Source organism: Lynx rufus, unplaced genomic scaffold (assembly GCF_022079265.1).
Source record: "Lynx rufus isolate CCGP_SWC_20201006 ecotype Redwood Valley unplaced genomic scaffold, mLynRuf1.p SCAF_6, whole genome shotgun sequence".
Classification (NCBI taxonomy): Eukaryota; Metazoa; Chordata; class Mammalia; order Carnivora; family Felidae; genus Lynx; species Lynx rufus.
The window spans coordinates 101,782,088-101,790,938 of NW_025814878.1; positions in this window are offsets into that span (position 1 = coordinate 101,782,088).

An 8,851-nucleotide genomic window follows, 5' to 3' on the forward strand; every position below is an offset into this window, starting at 1 on the left:
GCGGGGTGGGGGTGGGGGGCGACACCGAAGGGGGGCAGGCTCTTGGCCGTCCACCTAGTGCTGCTGGAGCCCCGTGTGCCCGTGCTAGGCTCCGGAGGAACGGGAGGAGACCTGGGGGCGCTGAGGGCACGTGCCCGGGCGTTAGGGCCGAACGCTCAGAGGGCCCGGGGCTTCAGGGCGGAGGCCGACCGGGATGCCCCTGCGCCCCGCGGGCGGGGTGCTTGCGTGCCGCCGATTCCCCATTCTGTGTTGTGACCTTGAGCAAGTTGCTTACCCTCTTCTTGAACCTGTTTAGTCGCTTGAATTGATGAAGTTGTTAAGAGGGTTACAATAAAGTATGAATGTATTTGGAGACTGTTCCATCTTCCCCACAGCTACTGGGCTTGACTTGCTCTGCTTTTTTGGCCTAATTCCGGCTTCTCGGTTTTGCAGGCATTTATTCTTTTACTCACAGGGCTAGCGCAGAACCGGACTTAACAAAAGGAGGTCTGGAGGAACGGAAGAAACACGCCTTGGTATCTTGCTGTATCTAGTACTGCAGGGGACCTCTTGGCTGTCCTCTTGTTCTGTTCCCTCATTGAAATCTTAGCAAGATAAGCCTTAGAAGACTGCAGGGGGAGGGAGTGGAAGGGGAAAGTGCAGGGTGGTGGGGGGGGGGGGCTGTGTGTAGCTCCCAGACATATGCCTAGAATAGATTTTTGTTCATTCGCAAAGCCAGTCACGTTCGTGGGAGTTTCTCGTGTCACTCCTTCACATTTTGAAATATCATCAAGGGGCGCCTGGGTGGCTCAGTCGGTTAAGGGTGGGTCTTCACCCAGGTCATGATCTCACGGTTTGTGGGTTCTCCCGTCCCTCCCAGCTGTGTGCTGACAGCTCAGAGCCTGCACCTGCTTCAGACTCTGTGCTTCTCTCTCTCTCTCTCTCTCTCTCTCTCTCTCTGCCCCTCCCCTGCTCTCTCTCTATTTCAAAAAATAAACATGAAAAAAAATTAAAACAAGAAAAAAGAAAAAGAAATACCATCAAATACAATGTAAATAAAATCAAGACAGTTCTTAATACAATCCTGGGCTATTAAATCTCAGCGTTTTCAATCTATCCAGGTTAGAAGTAACCTCCTTCTGCCGAAACCTCCCATGCTTACTTCTTTCAAGTTTTTTTTTTTTTTTTAATATTTATTTTTTTAAAGTAAGCTCTAGGTGGGGCTTCAACTCATAACCCTGGGATCAAGAGGCACATGCTCTAGGGACTGAGGGGACCCCCAGTCTGAGGGGACTAGGGACTGAGTATCCCCCCAGCCTTCTCCCCCCATACGTTTTTTTTTTTAATTTTTTTTAATGTCTATTTTTATTTTAGAGAGAGAGAGATTCAGAGAAAGAAGGAGATACAGAATCTGAAGCAGGCTCCAGGCTCTGAGCTGTCAGCACAGAGTCCGACATGGGGCTTGAACCCACCAACCATGAGATCATGACCTGAGCTGAAGTCGGACATTTAACCGACTGAGCCACCAAGGTGCCCCTCCCCCCATACTTTTAATGGCACTTTCACATTGTGTTGCGGTTGGCTTTGAGCACTTTGGCATCCCACCAACTTAAAACACTCCTTGTGGCAATAACTGTTGGTTGCATTCCTGGGACCTAACATGGGGCTGACACAGTAAGTACTTGCTGGATGAATAAATACAAGAATCATTTGGTTTCCTTAAGAAGTTAGATTTTTATCTGATAAACATTCCTTGACAATTCAGTTTCAGTTTCCAATTTTTCTGTAATGTTTTATATTCATGATGGAAGAAAAACATTTGATTTAAAAACATCTAGCAAGATCTAGGGGTACCTGGGTGGTTCAGTCGGTTAAGCTTCCGACTTCGGCTCAGGTCATGATCTCCCAGTTTGTGGTTCCAGCCCCACGTCAGGCTCTGTGCTGACAGCTCAGAGCCTGGAGCCTGCTTCAGATTCTGTGTCTCTGTCTCCCTGCCCCTGCCCCCACGTGCGCTCTGTCTCTCTCTCCTTCTCAAAAATAAACGTTAAAAAAATATAGCAAGATGTAGCTCAAATGTCTCTTCTTCATGACTCTACTATTCACCCAGGCAGAACTGGCTAGCCCCCTGTCCCCTCTGTTACATTTAGTTTTTGTGACATATGATGTCACACCATGCAATTGTTTACTGTTTCTTTTTACCCCAGTATGAACTTCTTAAAGGCAAGAACTCCTCTCATTTTTTATATTCTCAGTGCCTAGCACAGTACTGGACTTTTAGTCAGCACGCAATAAATGTTGAACAAGAGAATAAGCAGATTATCTGGCACTGTGTCCTTTATGGTGGAAGGAAGGAGTTCATTATAAAATGGTCTTATTATCATCTGGAATTGTTTGATCATCCCACAGAATAATGGAGGTTTCAATTCTCTGTTTCAGCTCAAGCAGTATAACCAAACCCTTACAGAGACCACAGGGCTGTAGATAGAGGAAATGACTTCTGTCTTCTGTTGAACTTGTCTCCTAACCTCCTTCCATGGCTCAGTGCCTTGACTCCTGAATGTCAGGGCATATCATGTGGCGATAATGGGCTGAGAACCTGTTCCTCCCATCCTCCCAGATGTTCCCAATGTCCCCCCCCCCCCCTCTTCTGTGTCTGGGGGAAGTAGCTTTATTTGCCCTGCATTGCTCTGCTGCTGGACAGGGAGCTTAAAAAATCAGACCACTGTGCCGTGAGGATTAAGCTCCTGCTACCACCATCCATCTCCAGAACGTTTTCCTCATCCCAAACTCTGTAGCCATTAAACACAGACTTCTCATTCTCTCCCATTCCAGCCCATTAGTAACCACGATTCTCCTTTCTATGAATTCGGTTACCCCGGGTTATCTCGCATAAGTAGGATCATACGGTCTGTGTCCATTTCTGCCTGGCTTACTTCACTCGGCACCATGTTTTTAAGATTCATCCGTGTTGCAGCATGTCTCAGAATTCCCCTGCTTTTTAAGGTGGAGTAATATTACATTGTGTGTGCGCACACACACACACCATTTTGTTTATCCCTTCATACATCGTCTGTCAGCAGACATCTGGGTTTCCACCTTTTGGCTCTGTGAAAACTGCTGCTCTGGACATTGGTGTGCAAGTAGCTGTTCAAGTCCCTGATTTCAATTCTTTGGGGTAGGGACCTAGACCCGGATGGCTGGGTCATACGATAATGCTATGTTCAGTTTTTTTTTGAGGAACCTGTACACTGTTTTGTATAGTTTTACATTCTCATCAGCCACGTTTCCCCACGTTCTCACCAGCACTTGTTATTTTCTGTTGTTGTTTTTAACAGCCATCCTCATGGATATGAAGTGGTACTCATGAATTTTGCACCTATGTTCATAAAAGACGTTGGCCTGTAGGGGCGCCTGGGTGGCGCAGTCGGTTAAGTGTCCGACTTCAGCCAGGTCACGATCTCGCGGTCCGTGAGTTCGAGCCCCGCGTCGGGCTCTGGGCTGATGGCTCAGAGCCTGGAGCCTGTTTCCGATTCTGTGTCTCCCTCTCTCTCTGCCCCTCCCCCATTCATGCTCTGTCTCTCTCTGTCCCAAAAATAAATAAACGTTGAAAAAAAAAATTAAAAAAAAAATCAAAAAAAAAAAAAAGACGTTGGCCTGTAGTGGTCTTTTTTTATAAATAGATTTAAGCATTTGGGACAATAATAATAATAATAATAAAAAAAGTCAGGGCTGTCCTGAGGTTTCTTGGTTGTGTTGGTGAGCTTTTAGTGCCACAGAGAATCCTGGAGCAGGACCAGATTTTAAAGGACAGGGAGGAAGGATGTGTACAAAAAGTACTGTTGTAATATTGGGAAAGTTCAGCTCACAAGGACTGTGGCCCTCCTGGAGGAGGTATATAGTTGGCAACTGAGGGAACATGATCAAAACTTGAGAACGAGTAAGAACCAGGAAGACAGATGATGGGAGCATCTGCCATTTCTTGAGTAATGGTAAATGTTCACGAATTCCCAGCCTAAGTGTAGTAGCTGGAGTCACAGAACTGCAGGACTCTCCCGAGAGACAGAGAGAGTGACAATTGGCAAGAGGGCCAAGAACAGAACCCCGAAGAACCAAAATTTAAGTACTGTGCAGCAAAGAAATAGCCAATAGAGACTGCAAAATAGGAAGCAGCAGGAGGGAATAGTATTTTGAAATCAAAGTAAAATATGGTATTTAAAAAGGAGAGCTGATTCTCCAATGTTTCAAGGAATCCAGTGTTATTTTCCTCTTCGGTCCTCAGCCAGTGATCATGTCCATCACTGTAATTTATTAGATATCCTTTCTAGTCCCAGCAGAACCGAATTAATAGGAAAACTGGGTCAATGGCAGAGCTGGATTTATTATAAATTAACAAGCTTGTAGTGACAAGGTATGAGCATCCTTTTTGCTAACATTTCAAAGCTGACATCTAAATTAAGCCTGTTTTTATTTCAGTTGTGAAAAGTACAGATTAAGACTTAAAAATCATCTCTAAATTTATTATCATCATTTAAAAATAACACCAGGGCAAAGCCGCACCAGGACACAACAAAACCTTTTACAACCCATCAGGCGTTTTTAAAACATTTATTTTAAAAATCAGAATAATGTGCTATATTTACTCACATATATTCCTGTTTGTTACCAGATATTTTCAGCAAACAGACATCTTTAAGCCTCTTCATCTGCTTTTATCAAACCTTCAAAGTGGCTCCCGCTGCTGTTGACAATCACAGCAGCCTGTTGGGGGTAAAGTATGGGGAGAGAAAAATAATCACGTATTCCTCAAAATTCAGAAATAATAAAACACTTGAGCGGGTAAATGTGCATTTGTATGGCACCAACGAAGGCCAAAATAGTGATGTAATTTCCATACACACTCTAAAATGAATAATATAAACTTGTCCCATTATTAACTATTAACTCACCAAATACTTTGTGTTAAACCCTGGAGTTTTGTGGAATAGCTATTAAACTGATGACTACTTCGTAAACATTGTGATAATTACGTATGTTCAAAAACACACGATCTTTTGAAAATGCAGCTAAACAGTTTGGTGAAGAATCTCATGAAATCAAGTGTTACTGACCCAACACAATTATTCTGAAGGTAGGAGGAAAACAACACATGAGTTTTTATGGATGTAAGGTCTTTAGAATTCATGCTCAATCATTCCTCCACACGACCTGGCATTTAGTAATATATATTTTGGGGGGAATCGTTTTTAAAGAATCCTGTGTGTGCATAAATGTTTTTCTCTCTCCACCCCCCAAAAATTCTCTGAATGCAACAAATACCTTCTGAGTGGCTTCTATTTGGAGTTTTAAGAGAAAGAGAGATGTATTACATGGTCCTTGCTTGCAAGCAGTTCATTCTGTAGAGGGGAAGGAGGCATAAATCCATATACACAGTCATGTGTTCTTAGGAGGGGAGGCAATGGGAGCACAGAGGTGTTGCAAATGTGGAAGTCTCCGGAGGTCATTCTAGATATTAAAGTAGGCTTTAACCCCAACATGAGGATGAATGGGCAGTGGTGATGGGAGCACACAGTGGGAACGTGGCATGAGAAGCGGCCAAGTGAAGAACAGCTCCAGAGAAAGAAGTGGAGGAATGCCTTTGCAAGAAGGTGGAGTGCAGGTATGCGGTGAAATGCAAAGGTTAGGAAAATGGCTTGGAGTCAGATTGAGAGGGGCTCGGACGTGGTATTAAAGATTTGTGCCTTTATTATGTGTGTATGAGGAGCAGCTGAAGGTAAGAACATAGAGTGACGTGTCCAGAATTGCTTAAAGGAAGAAGAGTCTGCCACTCTGTGAGGGAGGATTTTCCCGTGACGCAGGCCATCTATATAAAAATTTGTATTGTACTTTAAGGTCTGGGTAAACCTTAACCAAGCTTGAAATATGAGAAGTTAATCAAATTCAGGAAAAAGCAAATCCCAACAAATTTTTAATCTCGTTTTTTTTTCCACATGACATCAATATAATGGCCCCCTTCAAGTATGTGCGAGTTAAGATTCTAGAAGATTCTAGAGTTCCAGCACTTCATCTTATAAAGGAATGGAAATCAAGAGAAGTGAAAGGACTTAATCTAGTTATACTACTTTGTCATAAGTAGAACCTGAGTTGGATAAAGGTCTTTAGAATTCAAGCTCAATCATTCCTCCACATTACCTGGCATTTAATAATAACATATATTTGTTTGGTAATCAGTTTTAAAGAATCCTAGTTTAACTGAGGAGAAGAGAATTGAATACTTCCCTCCTCCCACCCAATTTTTAACCCTCATGTATTAAAATACACATTTTTTTTTCCAGTGGAGGTAATCTGTTTTCACAAACAGAGAAGAACATGTATAACTATTTTGACTGTAAATAAATGTTGTGGTTAAAAAATTGAAGATGATGGCAGAATAGCATTTTTTTACATTTAAAATCTCCCTGAATTTTCCTTTTTTTCTTAGCGAAGTGAAAGAAATTTCAGACTAGTCTTATGATAGACATTATTAAAATAAGGAAGACAAAATTAATTGATTTATGTTATCTGTAGCTGTAAAAAAAAAAATTGTTGAGTACCTCACAGCAAAGAAATGCTGCCAATGAGCATAAAGACATATATAAAAATAAGACATGGTCCCACCACTAGTGGCTTATAATCAAATAGGATTTGGAGCACTTGATAGATACTTTATTCCTTACTGAAAGCAAATTTCAGTAATGTTATCTCTATTCAGATATATATGCTAATTCACTTATATGTATAAAGAACAAAGAATTGTATGTAACTAACAATCGCTATATATTTTTCAATGAGAGAAAATCATTTGGGAAGAGAAAAATGCAGAAGCTAGAAGCAAAACAAACTTAAATGTTAGTTATTATCAATACTGAAGATAAATACTACATACAGTAGTAGTAGAAGAAAGTGAGATTGAAATGGTTACATCTTTACTGAAATTTTAATTCCTTTTTATTTACTGTGGATTATTTTGAAGCAGATCAAGATGATTTCAAGTTGGTAAAAATAAAGTGAAATTCCAAGATACATTAATGAAAATGACTTCACTGGAAAAGTATGAAATGGGAAGAGACATATGTGTTGGATATAAAGGATTTGGTCATATTATGGAGGGTCTTAATGCTCGAGATAAGGCATGGCGACTCCATTCTAAAATTTGGATTAAAGACCATTCAAATTTATTTAAAATGTACGAGACAAAAAAAAAAAAATGCCATAAAGAAAAATCTACTTTTAGAAGATTCAAGAGCATTGGACTGGGTTGTTGTGAAGATAACATAAGGCATTTGCTGTATACCTAATTAGAATATAATAACTGCCAATTATAATAATAATTAGGAGATCTGTATTTTTATCCAGGCTCTGCCATCAAGTGACCTATGAGCATGAACATCTCTACTTCTCTGGCCCTCTGTTTCACAACATGTAAAATGAGAAGGTTAAACCAGATGATCCCAAGGAGTCACTTCAGGTTTAAAAATTCCAATTATTCATGTTGAATCCAGAGATCAAGGAATAGTACTCAGTACTTAAGCAGTGTTTTTACCCCCAAACCCCTCAAAGAATAAAGCTAAACAAACTTTTCATGGTCCAGTTGGCATATTTTGATCCAGTCTTTACTTAATTTTAAAAGTTATAAAACATGAAAACCCAAGAGTCCCCCAAAGTGGTCCCAATGCAGAACACTTGGGAATTTAAGAACACAATATTATTTTAAATATATTTAACAACTCAATTCACACAGATTGACAGATGCAATGGAAAAGTAGACCACCAACAGATTCTGATTAAACTCCACAATCTGAAAATTTCATAGAAAAACAATAAGCCACTGCATATTCATACATCACATTAAAATATATATTTGAAGTATACATCCTCTTTTAAATGGCAGTGATTATACATTAGTGCAACCACAGAGCACTTGTAAACTTTTTTTTTTTTTTGTGGTTCAACATCACCCATGTCCATGGGTGATGACACCCATGGACAACAAATTCTGTTTGGTCAACTCCACTGTCTTTCTTGGGTCTAAGCGTTTTGAGTTTCCCTATGTTGACAGTTATAGCCTCTACCTACAACTGTATCCATCTATCCAGAAATGCCCACTGTCTGTGGGTGTGGGAGCAGGTGGTATACAGGTCAATCTGAAGAAATCTCTCACCTTTCTAAAGTAAGAAAAAGGGTTTGATCTGATGATTAGAGACATAACCATATATCACAGGCAATTTATACTTCTCACTAGGCAGGAAGCTTTGTCAAAATGGAGTAAGGTTCAGGCCAGAGACGGCTTCAGTATGATTCCTTAGTTATCTCTCCTTCCGGCCCTTAGTGTTAAGGAAGGGAAGATAAGAAAGGATGCTTGTCCAAAGTGGCTGACATCATCTCAGCCTTGCTTTTAAAATGCCACAGTTTAAAATTCAAAGGCTGATAATGATAATAACAAGTTGCTTTATGAAAAGCAACTTAAGCTTAAGCAACTCAAGCAACTTAAGCTGTCCGCTTAAGCGTTAATCAAACAAGTTGCATGTTCTTATATATCGAGATTCTCAGGAGCAAGCAGCAAACTCTGGTCGCAATGGCATATGTAACGAAGCAAACACTCTTCTCTGCTTTCATCCAGACTCGGTCTGTGGCTGGCAGGAAGTCCTAAGCGTGTGCAGTGGAGTGCTGACCAGTAACACAGATCTAACTAAAGATGGGACACAGACAGAAGGGAGCTTCTTTCCTTGAAATCCAAACATCATGTCAAATTGACGTTTTTTGGTCCTCTTGGCAAGAAAAGGTACATCAACTTTCGTCACCACTAGGGAGACTCAAAATGTTTATTCATGAATTT